The sequence below is a fragment of the Polyodon spathula genome, chromosome 20 (genome assembly GCF_017654505.1).
Source record: "Polyodon spathula isolate WHYD16114869_AA chromosome 20, ASM1765450v1, whole genome shotgun sequence".
In the NCBI taxonomy this organism is placed as follows: domain Eukaryota; kingdom Metazoa; phylum Chordata; class Actinopteri; order Acipenseriformes; family Polyodontidae; genus Polyodon; species Polyodon spathula.
This window is the reverse complement of record NC_054553.1, coordinates 11814325-11832851: the sequence shown is the minus strand read 5'-3', so window position 1 is coordinate 11832851 and position 18527 is coordinate 11814325. Positions and strand designations below refer to the sequence as shown.

General features: G+C 38.4%; 1 protein-coding gene across 2 annotated transcripts in view; it reads right to left on the bottom strand.

The window, feature by feature from the left end:
* The window catches only part of LOC121295829 (neurite extension and migration factor-like), a 103746-nt gene that overhangs the window by 80372 nt on the left and 4847 nt on the right, over window positions 1-18527 (bottom strand). The gene's annotated exons all lie outside the window — the stretch shown is intronic.

Genomic DNA, 18527 nt, shown 5'->3' with positions numbered 1-18527 from the left:
TAGGCCCTGAAAGATTCTTTGACGACAGACCTGACCATCACAACCTTCATTTCAAATGTCTACAAAACAGCAGGCAAGGCTGGAGCTGTCGATACGCTGTTATTCTGCTGCCATAGTATTGACTTTAAACAATCATTAATGGACAGTCTTTTACTGTCACAATCAAATTGTCTACTTGGAGCATCCACATGGCTGCCACTATCTACAATGCCCTACGCAACTTTGAATCTCATCAGAAAACACTGCCAGGATCTCTGACAGCATATTATTATGGGTTCCAATCTTCAAAACCTGTTCTATTTTATCATGCTGTTCTCAGAGGAAACACCACTTAAACCTTTACAATAAAGGTTAAGAACTTAATTTAAATTTAAAGTGGCTACAAGAACCATTATAATAGTTTACCATTGTAAAGTATTGTGAAAGATTGGTAAAGCATATATTGCAAAGCATGGAAAAATATGATCAAACATATTAAAAGACATGGCAAACAAGGGTTAACTATGGTAATATACCCATGGGAAACTGCAGAATTACCATGCAAATTTATCGAGGCAAAATTGTATAAAGAAAAACATTTGAGGGATCTGTCAGGTAACATTTTAAAAGCAGCCTTTCCGTGCAAAATCATGTAAAACCACCTTTTTTTTAAATTCCTGTCCATTCCTCTTCATGGGTGAGTGAAATACTTGGATCTCAATTCAACTGAGCATGATCTGTTGAATAAACAGCTTCAGTTCTCTACCTACCTCCTTGACAGTGGGCTGTACTGATGGTGGGTCCATAGCAAGTATTACAGATACCTTTCACACATTAGCCAAGGTCTAATCCTGGCATAAATAATTTCTTCATAAATCCCAGCTACAGTCCTGCTACTACAGGACCCGACCCGAACCCGCAGCAACACTGTCTTCTTACCCGCGACCCAACCCGTTTTAATAAGACCTGCAACCCGACCCAAACCCGCAAGTATTTGTCTTTTACCTACTGCCTGCGTCAACCGACTCTCTCCATGATATCTCTACCATTCTCCACAGACTGAGTTTACACAATAGGCTATACAGCGCGGTAGCTTTCTCTAGTGGTCTGGACATATTTTAATATTGTAACATATTAACTATCTCTACTTGTCTATAAAACACCTGCCTATTTCTTTCATGCCACCAATTGAAAGGGTGCTACACCTGTGCTTTCGCAGAGATGATGCACCAGTTTTGTGGCTGTCGTTCACAAAAAAAAAAACATGACAGGTTTAACAAGCAACGGGTCCTGTCACGTGTTTATTACTTTCATTCGCTATGATTCCAGAATAATTCCATACTTCTGATTTGCATCTCAAAATACACGATGGAAACCCTGCGTTACCTTTTGTTTCCTCTCGTTCACAAACATTTTTAGTATCACCAAGCAGACGTGATAAACCGCTGCTTAGTCAGCTGACTCCTCGCTAATTTCCTCCTGCTTTATTACAGGAAATGCAGGTACATTTACCTTCTAATACGTTATTCGACCCGAACCCGATCCGCTTTTGTAACAGCCATCTCGCCTCGTCTCTATTGGACACCAAAGATCAAACTGTAATTGCTGCGAATCGCCTTAGCTTGTCTGGTTTGCTCCTACACAGAAAAGCAGCAACACTCCTTTCCTTAAGGTTATAAAAAAAAGTAAAAATTGGGCAGTTACTTTTTGGTTATTTTTTGGGTAACTTTCTGCATTGTGCAGCATCACTTCATGAACAACAGACTTGAACAAAAGAGGTGACCTGAGCTTACCACCTACGCTTTGAATAAGCAGCCGCAAATGTTCACTCCTTTAAACCTGCATGTTCATGTTTCACTGCACACGTTTGCTAAGTATCTATCCCAGCACCTTTTTTTGAATTAATCATGTACAGTATACATCTGTATTGTGTTTATTCTTTTTAATATTCATCATCTGTACCATAAAAACATCAACCTGATAAAGGATTTCAATAACAATTGCACTGAATGTTTTCCTAGGTATCTCCAGTTCCAGCAACTGTCCACCCATACACCAGAATACCCTAAGCTTGCAAGCTAAATGAAACAGACGAGATGGTTAATGTATACTCGCCATTCTAATATATTCAACTTAACTGAAGAAATCACAGACCAGATCTGATTAGGGAATACATTTCTCTTTACTGAAGTCAGGAGTCACAGCTATGTGAGGAAAATGTGAAATGGTAGTATGTAGTGTATGGGGAAAATGTAAGCCAAAGGCTGTTGACTCCACACTATGAAGGGTTGCATCATAATGAGGGAGCGCCAAAATGAAGGTCCACTAGTGTACACATGTAAAGCTGCAGCCTCCCACAACAATGTTCAATTCTACAGTAAAATATAATCTACTTTTTTTCATCCTTCTGTGCAATTAAATCTCCCATGCTATTTGAAGCTTCTGGCTAGTCTGCCATGAATGAAACAGCCATTCTGCTCCTACCTGCTGCAAGAAGGGGGGGCCCATAGGGGGAGTTGCTAGAGGTGTCATCAGCAACCAACCTCTGCATGGAATATTGGACATATATTACATATATTAATATGCATGCATTGAGAACACTTCATCATTTAAAAGCAAAAAGACACGTCTGTATATGTATTAATCTGATTCCATTATTTCTCATCACAAAACAAATACAAATAGAAGAGTCAGTGCACTAGGACAGCATGTGTTTCTGGGTGGCTGGCTATGTGAGGCTTCAAATTGGGCACCAGGGTGATTAATTGATAAATTAATTGCAAAATAAAAGCCATGGCAATCAATAATTGATTAACTGATGCACTGGCTTTATTTATATAGTCTCTTAACTTGAGAATGATTGTTTTCTATTGGAAGCACAAATTAAAATTATATATTCTTGGAGAAATCTTGTAGAAAGCAGTGGCCTATTGATCGATTCCTCTTATCTGCGATGTCCCTCAACACACTTTTTGGTTCCTTTTATTTGATTCTTCACAGAAAAAGAAGGCCCTTGAATCGTGTCTCTTTGTCCTTGACAACACACTCACATCAGTGACTTAAAAAAGGCAAATAAAATCAACAAAGTCATGTTGGGTGCCTATGCATATTAATAATGGTATTTTGCTAATGCAGAGCTGAGTGCCAAGAAAAAAAGAAGAAAAGTGTGTAGTTCTGAAGCTTACTGCAACCTTCAGATTAAGGTCATGTCAACCAATTATGTCTGTGACCTGCAGAAAATGATTTTGTGAGCAGGAAAAAACAAAACAAAAGAATGCTAGGACCATTTCAAAAATTATGCTCAGTGTAAACCTTTTTTAAATGGTCTTTCCATTAAAATAAATTAAAATGCTACACTGTACGACTATCACTGGTTTCACAGATCCAAATCAGCACTAGATCATGGACTACCTAATGTTACCTTAGGGATGAAGTTGGATACTAGTGATACTTGGGGTCTGTGAAAGCACACAGTTGATAGCCTGGTGTAGCACTTGTTTTTAGGACAGAATGTCTTATGATCTTTTACAAACCACACATAATGCATCTGTTAACATACTGGGATTAATTAAAAGTGTTCAAAACGAAAGCAAACATTCACCCTGAAATAAACAGCAAATGAATTCAAGAACCCAAGTGACGCATACAAATGTTCTGAGTGGGTGGTGCCATCATCAGCCAGCGGCAGAACATATTTGAGGGCCTTAGCTGCAAAGATTGTCTACCTCAATCTGACCAACCTCATAAAACGTTTCTATTAAAGTCAGAATGCTAAGTAATAACCTGGCACTGAAGTGCAATCCTGCTTTGCACTGGTGCTACCTGGCACTCATGTAAAATTGTATATATTTTTTTGTATTTTTTTTTTTATATATATATATATATATATATATTTTTTTTTTTTGTATATTTGTATCTTTTTTTAAGTTTGCTTACAGTTACACACCCTGGAATCATATACCCTTGATTCAAGATTCTGAAAGAACATGAAACAGTGAGGAAGCACCAGTTTGGTATAGTCCATGTACATCATAGAAATATCTCATCTTAAAACAGTACAGTACATTAAATGTAGGTTATATTCTACATTCAGCATTAAACATTTCAAAGGTTTCTTAAAAAGCATTGCTGTAGTAATTAGATGAAGGGCTGACAGCGAGTTCTACATGATGGTACAAACATAATTAATGTCCAATATGTTTTTGTAGTTTAATTTATGTATGGTATGTCTTTTTTTTTTTTTTTGCGTATCTAATCATTGAAAAACGTTATTGAACAATAACTTAACACAACTTAGAGCATATTATATATATATATATATATATATATATATATATATATATATATATATATATATTCTGTACCTTAAAGCCTTGAGGTTTTTAGAGTCTAGTTAATGGTGATGCTAATAAAGGCTATATCTTGGCGTTCTCTACCTGCACATCATACTAAAGAGTAATTCTACCAGTCTCCATAAGGGCACAGTCCATTAGTTAAAAGCCCAAACATCATTCAAAGAACCCAGAAAACCTCATTAATTAAAGCATGCCGTATTACTACCTGCTAAAGGGAGTTGCATTACTGTTTGGATTTCAAACAGCAGCTGTATAGAGAAAAAAATAAATAAAGGAATTTATCTGTATTAATAAATATGCAATGGTGGTGATGTTACGAGTATATCTTGTGAATCCACATTTTCCAGCATACATAAAGTTCACACCAAAGGGAATATAAGCTTGTGACAAAGTGCCCGCCCCTGTGTATATTATCTGTTATGTGTTGCGTGTGGTTTGTTAAATGTTGGTGTATAGTCATTGGTACACGGGATATAAACGGTACATTTAAAGTAGTTAAAATGTGAGCATGAGGTTGCACATAATTAATTCATGAGCTGGGATTCACGTGAATTAATTATGTGCAACCTCGTGCTCACATTTTAACTACTTTAAATGTACGTGAAGTGATGTACAATCCCGTGCCTAAATACAAATATACAATTTAAACACTTGTGTTACAGACCCGTTTATATCCCGTGTACCAATGACTATACATCAACATTTAACAAACCACACGCAACATAACAGATAATATACACAGGGGCGGGCACTTTGTCACAAAGCTTCAAGACCATGAGTCACTTTACCAGTACATACCTTTTCAGTTATCAAAACAACAGGTTTAAATCAGAACTCAGAATACAACAATCTCAAAAATAAACACAACAAATATCAATAAATACAATAATGGGGGCTCCCGAGTAGAACATCTAGTAAAGGCGCTCCGTGTGGAGTGCAGAATGCCCCCAATATCCCGGTGATCGCTGGTTCGTATCCAGGCTATGTCATTTGCTGACCATGACCAGGAGTTTCCAGGGGGCGGAGCACAATTGGTAGAGTGCCGCCCGGGTAGGAAGGGCTCAGGTCGGCAGGGTAATCCTCAGTTCACCATGTGCCAGCGACTCCTGTGGCTGACAGGGTGACAACGGGACTGCAGAGGAGCCATTCAGATCTGTGTTGTCCTCCGGCACTATGGGTCTGATGGCTTCGCTGTGGACATATAGTGCAAAAAAAGATGGCTTGGCAGGGCATGTTTGGGAGGACCGCGTGTGTCTGCTGCAGTTTAAAGTCAGCGCAGGGGCTGCAACGACTAAATAAAAAAGAAAGAAAATACAACGATGACTGTACTGTTACCTTTAACTTTTAGCAGGGAGTCTGACTGAACATCAGATCTGCTCCTGATTGAATCTCTGAACCAAGTGCACAATGACCTTATAACAGGGTTGCTTTAGATTGCATCACACCAACTTTACAAATGTGGCACCATTTCCTAAATGGGGTGTCAACAGTTACATAATAATCCCAGTTGTCAGATCCAAATTGAATCCGTTCTTAATTGTCAAATTAGCTTCAGGGTGGGCTACAATATTTATTTTTCATTTTTTATACAAAATCTATTTTACACAGCACATTCTTGCACACAAACCCTCCTCTTATTTCTACGTTTGGTTTAATCAGTCAAAATGTATTCCAAGCTGATATTTGAAGGGTCGCAAACTGCTCGATACTGCTGGTCCTAACTGAAATGGGCATATAGCTCCATTAGAAACACTAATGGCAAGCATGCTTATTACCTGCCTTAACCCCCCCCCCCCCCCCCCTCTCTCTCTCTCTCTCTCTCTCTCTCTCTCTCTCTCTCTCTCTCTCTCTCTCTCTCTCTCTCTCTCTCTCTCTCTCTCTCTCTCTCTCTCTCTCTCTCTCTCTCTCTCTCTCTCTCTCTCTCTCTCTCTCTCTCTCTCTCTCTGAGCAATTTTATCATAATATGCAGCCAGTCTGCATACTATAACATCATCAGTTAAAAGACTAAACAGCATTCAAAGAACTCCCCGAAAACCTCATTAATTAAAGCTTATTGTATTACTGCCTGCTAAAGGGAGTCGCATTAGTCTTTCGTTTCTGGATTTTTCAAAAGGGAAATATATGGAATCTGCAATCCTGAGCTTGTTTCTAAACCCTAACAACAGTGTGATTTCGTGTTGTGTGATCTTTCTTACCTCTAACTGGCTCCTGCCCAGACCCCATGAAGAGAAGCTAAATATTAATTACATCCCGTATAGCGCAGTGCAACAATTATATTTTGTGTTTCCTGAGTGCTCTGCCTCCCGCTGCACTGGTCGCCACACCCACTGCACCAAGCAGCCCTGCTGCTCGCCAGGCACGAACACAGGCAAAAGGTAATAGAGAGATGAAAGTAGCTTTGCGGACTGTTAGGACGAGAAGGTACAGGGCAACAGTGCTGGAAAGCTACAATTAATTGAATAAAATCCACAAAACAGGAACAAAGATGTCAGTAGTAGCACACATTTCCCAAAGGGACAGCGACACTATGTGCGGGGGAGGGGTGTCTCTCTCTCTCTCTCTCTCTCTCTCTCTCTCTCTCTCTCTCTCTCTCTCTCTCTCTCTCTCAATGGGCTCTTAATAAAATGTTGGTTGAAAACAAACAAATCAGGCTGACGCGGGCGCTCAGCAGCACACTAATGAACTGTCATATTAACCCTCTTTGTCTGGAAAGATGCAATTCCCTTTCTGACATCAGAGAAACCAAAATGCTCTGCGTTCCAACTACTATAGGGGAGATGAATAATGCAGAACTGCTGGTATTACCCACTCGCTCACAATTTCCCAATTCTCAAATATATGTAAATAAAATTAAAGTAAAAATCTGTGCAGCGGTACCCAAAATATTTATTTTGGCACAGTACAAACAGAGCAGGGCCGCCCTCTACAGAAAGAAAATACTTCGACAGCATTTTTGCAGAAAGCATACAGAATTATTGCTTGTGGTGCTGACCCAAACAACATATAGTTTATCAACAGAAGGACATGTCATGTGAATATGAGGACCCCTGTTAGAGCTGTTATCTTCAAATTCCTTCAGCATGTTAACGGGAATGAATGAAAGACGAGTTTATTTTTGAAGTGAGTGCAAGGTTTGATTAAGAGGGGCATTCAACACTTCTGTGAGTGCACAAACCACACTACCACCTCCAATGCTCGTACAATTCATGTCCTCAGAATGGACAGTTCAGTTTTTGAAAAACATTTTTCATTTGTGCTGCTGTGTGCACTCATTATTTGTCAGTACACTGTAAAACTCATTAAAATGAATGGTGTTCAAGTGCTTAAATCTTGAAAGGCCCCATAACACACACATGAACATGGTTGGTTTTTAAGCTGTGTGGAGGAGTAGAAATCATCTTCTATATATTAGGATGAGCTGTTATTTTCCCTATGTCACTGTAAATGGAAACACTATATTCTGTCCAGCAGTGACACAGTGAATAGTCTGTCCATTCTAGTCAGAGATATTATTTTCTTTAGCAGCCCATCAGTGAACAGCTTTCTGTTCTTTTGGTTGAAGTTTGTTTTTAAAACAGGAAAATAAATTCATTAACACAAAATAAGGAAACTGAAGCTGTTTTTATTAGACCATGTCCAATATGGATGCAAATGCTAGTGACTTAATTTATAAAACAAGTTAAGAGTTCTACACTTGAACATCTTTTCTGCATTTTACTTTACTTGTTTTTTTTCAAACCAGATTCCATTTTGGAACCTATCTTGCATTTATCTGTTCACACCCAACCACACAACTACTGGGTCAACTGCACCATTCCAAATGACGTCACATTACTAAGAAAAGGAACTCTCTGAATTCAGTTGTTTAATGTAGGCTTAAACATAATTTCTTTTGTACACATTGTACTATAGGGACTCGCTGGACTGAACACTCAGAGTACCCTCTATTTATCTTATTCTCCCAGAAAGAACTTCTGAAACAATGCAATCATTTCCCTGAAAATGAACCACACCCCGTCATTTAATCCTTTAAAAATGAGTTCATTAAAGGTAATTAAAAGAATACTGTACAGTACTGTGCATACTGCAGTTCTGATGGAAGTTTTTGATATAGAAAAGATTTGATATAGTTTTTTTTTTTTTTTTTTTTTTTTTTTTTTTAATTACCTCTGCTTAATTTTTCAGCCCCATCATCTGAACTTACTCCCAGTGCTCTGCCAATACAATACAATCCTGACCTGGCCATTCAATTCTGGTCCTTATTCAAGAACAGAGAGGTTGAGCCCAACAGACTCAAAAGACTCCTCACCTCTAAAAGCACTAGGATTACATGCATGTCTGGCAGACAGGATTGGATTGTTTTCTAATAAGATGCAGGAGCGCAGACCCTTGCAGATCTGTGCAGTTCTGTGCAGCCAAGCATTCTTTGTGGACAGCTGCATGCCGTCTCACCACAGCTCTAGCAGCTGCCTGCAGAGATCCTGCAGCTTTCAAAAGAAACCACGATAGCCAAAGAGCTGCTGCAAGGAATCAAGCTTTAACTGCTCTGATCTCAACAAAAGAAACCGGGAAAAAAAATAAAAACTGCCACTTTGTTAGTGGAGGAGAATGACACATTTGGTCTAGCAATTGCCTAAAATGTATTGTGATTATATTGTTAACTCCTCGCTGCGTCAAATGTAGAATACCTCTGGTGTGAGTGATATAATGAATTTAAAAGTATTCAGAGTGATCAGCATTAGGTTACAGTAATGTTAAAATAAAAGCAACATTAATAACAGTAATGGTCTATTGGTTAATAAAACAAGCATTTATTTTTAAAATCTGTTAAACTTAGCTAAAGGGGTGTTGAATGCATTATGCAAGGGCACAAGCAGAATAGCTGTTCTGTTTTTACATCTGCGATAGTGCACACGGGAGCATGGGGAGTACCAAGTTGTTCTGGCAGCTGAAAGCAGTCAGCGCAGTCCGCTCGGGGGGTGGGGCGGGGGGTGGAAGAGAAGATCTCTATGGCTTTGTCACTCGAGAGTAAGAATTGACAGGCGCACCTTCTCCTACCTGAGTGGAAAAGAATGAGGATGCTACATCTCGGGTGGCAGCCTGATTTAAACACAGCCACCAAGTATCAGGGAGAGATAAGAATTACAGTTCTGAAAGGCACAGGTATTACAAGTGAAGAGAGAGGACCTGTAAACTATAGAAATGTACAACACATGAGTACTGTACTTTTATAGGTGTGATACTGGCTTTTTAACCAGAAACATCCTCTGTGCCAACTATGCCAAAGACATATTTGAATCCAAAAAGCAAGCCCCTGTTAGACATGCTGTGGCTTTTTTCACTGCTGGAAACCAGAACACCCAGCAGCCAACACCCATAAAACACTCCGGGAACACAATCAAAAAGAATTATACAGATGAGTGCATCTCATCTTGGTTCGTTTTCTCCATTTGAACTGCAAACCCTTTTTTTAATGTAATTTAAATAGAGCAATACGAATGTCCTTATCTGAATTCCTGAAGCACTTGCATTACTGTAGTACTATTCCTGAGGGGGGGGGGGGTTCCTATTGTGGAAATAGACCCTTAACACACCTACATACTTACCACACTCCAATTTTTACATAATCTGCAGCAAATCGGACGGGAGCAACACTACAGAAATATCGTCTCCTAAATGACCAGCCACCTGACAAAGCAATGCTCCACAGGCCAAGGAATCCATTCATTTTCGAGAATGTTGCTCCACTGTAGGTGCTTGGAATGTCACACTCTCAAGTAACTCTAACGAAGATGTCTACAGTTCTGTACATTTAAAAACTTCCTTTCCAATGCCTTTATACAACTAAAGAGTGGTTTTTAGGATGACGATTGTTCACATTTGTGTGCATTCACTGGGAATGGGTCCTCAGTCAGGGTGCCTAATGCTCTGGAGGACCTTGAGCCAAGACAATTTTGGTACCTGTGATCTACAGTTGGAATGGATGTTCATTCGCACAGGTTGACAGCATAAGAGTCAAGGTCATGGTGACATACTAATGAGTTTGATTGTTTGGGCTACATCATAGGAACCACTTCCCTGAATTTCATTAAACTTGGCACATTATTCAATATAACATGAATGTAGGTCCATTCCGTATGTGACACTTGATGTCTAAATTGATATTTGTTGAGATAGTCTCTCACTAATGACATGACTGGACTGTGTTTCTGCCAATGCAGGCTATATCTTGAGAGATACTGCAGATCACAAGAGAAAAGCATTCAGGGGCACTCATTTTGATCATTATTCATTATTCATTGACAGTGTGTAATAAATGCATAACTAATCAGCAGGATTGGAACCTACACAATCTATTGGAGTTGAATAAAAAAAATAGATACAGCAAAGAAAACATTATACAGCTATGTAATGTATCATTGCGAGTATCCTGTGCTCAGTAGGATGTTTGAAAGCTATCACACATTCAGAACATTAATTGAATTTAATAGGAGAGGGAGAAGCCAGGTCCCTTTGGAATCCATCTGCTAGGTTTCTGCTTGAAAGGCAATCGCTGCTCCCTCCTCTCAGCTCCTTTATGAAAAATGTAATTAATATCTCCAAGTATGAAACCTTGCTTAAGATTCAAATAAAACCCACGTGCCTGTTACTACACTGCCGCAATCTGTGACATGTTACATGTAACTAAATTATCATTTTCTTTGCTAAATGTGACAATGAATTAAATGGGTGAGGTTTGAGAAGCGACGAGCACAACAGTAGAAGGGTTACATAACAGGCTTGCTGTCTTTCCTTAAAGCCTTTTCGTGGGGGGGATCCTGCCCACAAAGAATGATGCAAGCTGCAGGTGCAGGGCCTCCCCGAGGCACCTGATGCACTGCAGTCCCTCGATGTTGTAGCTTTCCTTCTTTGAGATGCAAAGCAAAGCTCCTCCGGCACAATCCCCTCTTCATGTTTACATTTCTTTGTAAATTTGTTTTCCTTTTAATGCGTTTTCCCATTTTCTTTCCTCTTTCTGTTAGGAATCTAAGTGTGGAAAACAAGCCACAACTGGCCTTATCAGGACTGTCCTAATTACAATGAGACAGGTGGCAACTAAAGCACAACAGAAGGCTGTTGCCCACATTGTGAGTTTATTTAAAGCACTTTGAGAGTATTCAAGTACTTAGTGCTTTGTTTCCTAATGGAAATCTGAACGTAGGTCAGAAAGATACATCTTTACAGTTAACTCTCTCTTACAGATTTTCGCATGCGTGCTCTTGAAAAGGAGAAAAAAAGAGGCACCAGCGATTGTAATCATTTGTGTGGGATAATGGTCAGAATATCCCTTCTACCTTTATGAACAAAGATTTATTGCACTGAATTTCTATAGCAGGTACGTTAAAGGCAACATTGCATACCCAATTAAAACAAAGAGTAGAAGCACATACAGAGCGTGCTCATAATCTCATAAGTGCAAGGTATAATAAATAAAAGTTTGAAGACACATTTCATTTAACTGCTTAAGATAAGTCATACTTTATAGAACACGGATTCTATCCATGTAAAAGTTTAAATGAAGATGCATTACATTCATAAACATGGACTTCAAGGGAATTTAATATAAATTACGTAAAACAATCGATTCCGCTAAAACTTTGCCCAATACTCAAAAGACATGTGCTGTTTAAACGTGTACGCACACCAGCTGTACGCAGAACAAATACATAAATACATATCCCTACTGCACTGCAACTCGCCAGTGTAGCACACTTCATATGATGGATATGTTTGGCTCTAAAGACTTCACCATGAATGTGACATACATATTGTAAAAATAATAAAAATAAATACAATATAAATATGAAATTGTAACACACATCTACCATCTATAAAACAATATATTTTAAACAATCCAGCATACAACCATGAATGTCTACATGAATTGCATTTATAATACTATATATTATTTTTTGCTCAATGAAATGTATCGCACTGTACAGTTAACTGCATTGTATATTATTATTATTATTTTTATTGCACCACGACGGAGAAAATGCACCATAAAAAGTGTTGCATGGGTGTCTCAGGACAAAATGAGCGCCAAACAATAGTTTGGCCATCAAACATCACACAGAAGGAACTCTGTAATAATAATAATAATAATAATAATATAATAATAATAATAATAATAATAAAACACTATCAGTCTCAAAATGTTAGTAATCTGGGTTATTCTTGAATACATAAACACTGACTACAATCTATTAAATCACAAATCAGTGAAAGCTACAGGATATAAATATTCATATAAAACTGACAGTTTAACCCGATTATAGCCAAATACAATCTAAGACATATATACAGGAGGGTTGGTTTGGTGAAGACTGGTGCAAATTCAAGGTGGTTATTGTGTTCACCCAATGTAGTGTGACAGACAGACGGACTGATGGACATGCTCACCGATAACCATCCCTGCTTTCTGATTGAGGACCATAAGCAGTATGCCAGATATACTACACTGTAGGGGTGCTAAAAGTGTGACAAAATGTCTGTCCAAAATAACGGGTGCACTTTTCAGGCCCTTGCATTCTGTACAACTTATTTTCATTTTTGAAATCAGACTTGTTCTCTAATTTTATGTATTTGATATGGCTTGTTTACCTATTTCTGACATTGCTTGTTGCAACTAAATATTAGAATGAACTATTTTACCTATATTCTTCCCTTACCAAAGCGGTAAACACTATATTACAGTGATCAGCATCATGAAAACACATATCGCCGTGACCTAAAAATTAAGCATTAACAATTGTAGTTTCCTGAGACAGCTGTCGAATCGGGAAAAAAAAAAAAAAAAAAAAAAAAAAAAAAAAAAAAAAAAACCTGCAAAGAAAATGCCACAGTATTATCTAAACCAAATTATACAAGGCTGTGTATTTTAGTCTGATTGCATAACTCATGATACCACATCTCTCAGCATTTGGATAAACAGAGGACCCCCACACATTTTGACAACTCAAGACTATAGAACACGGGCCACTTCTCTCTTCTGCTAAAGGGCAATGAGGAAAGGATAAGCTCAAGCCATGCATTTAATAAGCCTGTTTTTTACAGGATCAGGTCCTTCTAAATTCCAAATCAATAATGTAATGTTTCTGGTAGGCACATGCTATCTGCAACACGCAGATGTTTAGCTAAGCCCATTGTATCTCCCTATCTCGCAGCCAAACACAACACTTCACTGGCCTTTCCCTGTTGTACGTTTTCTTTAATCAATGCATTCTATTGATTGCTGCAATATTGCTTGTTCTGGTTGCAAATGGTCTTACTGTGATATTTCTTTCTGAAACCCAGGAGGTACTGTCTCCACTGACAGGACAACAGTGTCAGTTAGAAAGAGTGGGCTCCAATACTACAGTTCGCCATCACCAAAACGGTCACCTAAATGATAAACAATTCTGGCTGTATTTTATGGAAATGCGCTACATGTGCAGACTGAGTGCCATACAGTATGTACAGTATGTAACTGTCCTAAATACATTTTTTTTTCTCGATGATTTTTGGCTCCACTACATTCTGGGAATATGAATTAAAGTCTGTGAGTGACTCACGTTTCATGCTGCTTGTGAATCCTGAGGAATGTGTGCAGTCCTGGGTGGGGAAGCGCCTGCCAACCAAGCACCCTTGTTGCATTTAAACTGAACATGTCGTACAGTGTGATATTGTAACATGCAAATGGTTGCTTCTGAGTCTTGTCAACCCAAGGTTAAATGTTTTAGATACAAATAAACACTAAAAACCATTTGAATAAGAGCTGCTGTCTTGCCCATCATGATTGAAACTGACTTGCTGTATAAAAGAGAGAAATGCTTTTATATACAACATGGCTTGTGTATCAGGGATGCCATCTGCATAATAAATGCAGCACAGTATAGAAACCTGGAGCAGAGAACACAGTTGGAAATTAAGTGGAGACAGCGAGGAGGAGACACTTCTTCACACAGAGTGGTGATAGTATGGAAGGGACTACCTAGTCATGTTTTTAAGGCAGAATCACTTGGATAATTTAAGACTCAACTTGACAAAGTTCTCAGATCAACCAGCTACTATGAGTTAGGTGAGCTTTGATGGGCAGAATTGCCTCCTCTTGTTTGTAAATGTTCTCATGCTATTATGTTCTAATTAATTAGTTGTGTAAGGAACAGACTGTTTACACAGCTAGTGGTACATTTCACAGCTGGGATGAGGAAATCAAACACTGGACCGTTGAACACTGGGAGTAACCTGCAGAATTAATTAAACCCAGGCAGGTACTACTAGACACCATAGCTGTTAGGATAAAAAAAAAATTAAATAAAAAATACAAACTTTTGAATGTCTGGCTGCTGTAGTTCTATCAGGTTACATAACATTGCCAGATTTAGCCAGTACACAGAGCTCAGCCGAGCTGTACAGTTTACAACTGGCAACATAAGTGTAAGACACTACATAACCTTACAGGACGACAACAACGTGATCATGTGGATATCAGCTGATATCCGTTTCAATTTGCTACAGGGGTCTTGATTTCTTAGATCATTTGTTGATGCTGTTATGAAATTCAGAGTTTAAACCTGGGGCTCTGAAAATCTGCAACCCTGTGTGCTTCTGGACACAGAAATGAAGGTCCTCTTGTGAATGCAGAGCTCAGAGTGGCAAATGATGATGACCTGACTTGTTATTGAGTTTATTGCAATTCCTTAAACTTGTATTATTATTATTATTATTATTATTATTATTATTATTATTATTATTATTATTATGACCACCATCCATCATTAAAAACAATATCCAGGAACCCAAAGCATGTGTTAAATCTGTGTATCATAAACCTCACCCAAGTTTAAAAATCCTTCAGTAGACTAATTATCTCCTATCTAACTAAAGGAATTAACTGGGCAATTAATGTTTACTGGGTGACTAACAGCTTGCTTATCTAACAGCTCAATATAGAGGACCGTTGCAAGGTTTCTGCAGACAGATCGATGCTACATGCGGATCAGCACCTTTTTGCCTTCTGGGAATGTTTGGACACATCCAAAGTTTATGATTTACATTTTTCTTAGCAGATCCAATAAAATGATAAGCTGATCTGTGACCTGATCTGACACCCGGTACTGTAAACCAGATCCAATAGCTGATCCTGATCCAACTGGTGCGCTCACATGTCAACACCCCTCTGTGTATACATCACTCCTGGTAATGTCACCCCTCACTTATTATCACAGCACTGAAATGTCCTGGACATCACAATGTCAGTCAATGTGGACAGGCGCCTGATACCACTTTCACTACTATCATTTAACATAAAACTGTAAGGGTTTTAATCAGAAATCCTCTTTCCACTCCTTTTCAAAAGCATAATATTGGAAGGAAAACCCTATCGCCATATATTAACATATGCCATCAGAAACCACATTGGAACCTCATGGGACTCCCAGGTCCCAGTCTGAGGTAGTGTAGAAATACATGTAAAATAAATTTTTTGTCCTGTTCTCATATACAGTGAATAAAGGAGCTCCTTCTAAAATTAGACAAAAATCACTCAGGACTGAAATATCTGTAATATAACAGTATTGAAATATTCTGAATATAAACTGAATATGTTCTGAATATGTACTTTATATTCTGAATATAAAGCAGCATAATATGGCATGCAGGACATTGCAAAGTGCCTGTTTACAGCATTCCTTTGTTTAACTATTACATGTGGTAGGTACACTTACCAATAATAGGCTGTAAATTGAAAATAAATTGTATTCATGAAAAGTATTGTAATCAGCACAGTGCCTAGTAATATACTTGAGTTACAGAACAGGAATAATCGTTGCATCAACACTTCTTCTGTGGTATTCCAGATTATTAATGAAGTCAATTACAGTTTTTGTCACTATTAATGCTCAGTCCCTTTGTATATTAAAGGTGTTAGACTGTATTTGGTCTACTGCGTGTTATTACATGCCAAAAAAAAAAAACAAGCTGGTTTATCCACCCCTCTTGCCACAGTTAGAATCTGGCTGCTCAAGTCCTAATAACAATGACAGCACTCCTTGTCCTTCATGTCCTTAGCCTGACCATTATGAATAATACTTTACCTCAGCTCCTGATAAGCGCTAATGCCACACAAATTACTGCAATTACCAGGAACTCTAATAGATTAAAACTGCCTTATAGCCACCACAGTTCTTTAACTGGTAAAAGTAGCTGCCACAAAACAACCCCATGAGCCATATGGGGGAAGAGAGCTTCCAGAAAACCTTTGTGGATGGTAAAAGACAGAAGGACCAGACCTCTTGGGATTGTGAAATTTGACAGCAGAGAAAAGCTAGAAATTTGACAGCAGTGAAAAGCTAGCTTTCAGGAAAAGGCTTTAGGCATTCAGAACATTTCTCTCTCAATATACCACAAAGAACAAGGTGCAATCATCCTTAAATGAACTCCCTATTCAACACAGGGTGATTAAAGGGCAAAGGCCATGCCTCTGCTGCACAACGGTATGGAGATTGCTATTGACAAGACCACATGAAAACTTCTGGGATCCCTCTAAACCCAACAACGTGGGGGTGTTTGAATTCGGTTAAAGGGTTTAATTTCCTAAATAACCAAAACCCTGTGTAGGACTTCAGGGGGTCCCCGCAACCCCATTCCAAATAGATTAACTTAACACATCATCCAACGACTAATCAACTTGCACATTCTGGATGTCTTTAGAGGTAGCACTGCAGACATTCTCCAGTACAAAAATGATCTCTCATACAAACAACTAATAAATTAATGATATTGGCTCCAGCAATAAAAACTACTGCAGCATTTTTACATGTATGAAAAGGCTTCTGCAACAGACATATATGGCAATTGCGTGTGCATGCTTGTTTTTATTCAAACGTGTGATAACCTCAGAAAGCACATTAGAACATTTGTATACAGATTCATAATGGTGGGGGAACAAAAAATTAAGTTACAGGCATGCCAAACTGTTTATGAAAATATCTCTGGGCATTACCATTTACTAGCAGACACCGGCTTAACTGGCCATGTTCTGCAATACCTTTCTAGTTGGAAGATGAAAACAATGTAAATATAAAAAATACTATAGAGCCAATTAAACCCCATGATGAAAAACAATTCCAATAAGGTCCAATTAGCCCACTTAGGTGAAATTAAATAAAGAAATAAGAAAAACATAAAAGGTAAAGTACTTGATATACTGAAATAGGAAAACTGATTAAACCATAAAAAAGTGAACAATGAACAATCGTAGAAAGGGCAGGCACAGGCATTATCCAGAATGTTAGTTTACTAGCAACTAGCACTGAGATCTTATTGAAACGGGGTGAACAGACAGAACACAGAAGATAGCAGAACACACAGAACCTGAGGCTGATACAGCAATTACTAATTTGCATTTATAAAAGCACCTTCCACATGACATCTTAAAAGTGCTCTACAATGAAAACAAAATAGAAACCCCATTGATCGTCTCAGACAATCATAAACCATAACGATCGTCTCAGACAATCATGAACCTCACCAATCGTCATAGACAATCACAAACTTCACCGATTGTCTCAGCCAATGAGGCTCCTAGTAGAGCAGTCATTATCCTGCAGATACCTCAGAGCCTCTAAACAGGTCTTGAAACTCGATTTAAACTGCAACATGCATTTCAAGCAGCCTAAGCGATCTGGACCTAAATAAAACCTGAACACATGTCCTCATACACAGAAAACATGTGTTTGCGTTATAGTAACATTAATATCCTGTACAAGGGTCATGACCTGCAGATAAGTGCCCTGTGCTTTGTTAAGGGACACCTGTCGTTAAGGTTAGCTAGGTACAGGTAATGTACAGCTGTGTTGGACAGCAATGCTTTAACAACATAAAAAAGAAAGCAAGACTTAATAAGAAGGGTTTACTTTGTCTTTGAAAGCTGGAAACTGAAGTCAATGGGGATATTCATTTATAAATCACACACTGGGAGGAGTGCATATGAAAAAAAGAGAGGGCAGTGTGGGGTTCTGTGTGTGTTTGGGGGTGGCTATATTGCATTTTGGGGGCAGATATGTAAACAATACACATGATTTTCTCATTTTACATCATAAACCCATAATATATTGTTAGCCACTTTTAGAACAATGTATGTAATGTAAATACAATGTAAATACAAAAGTG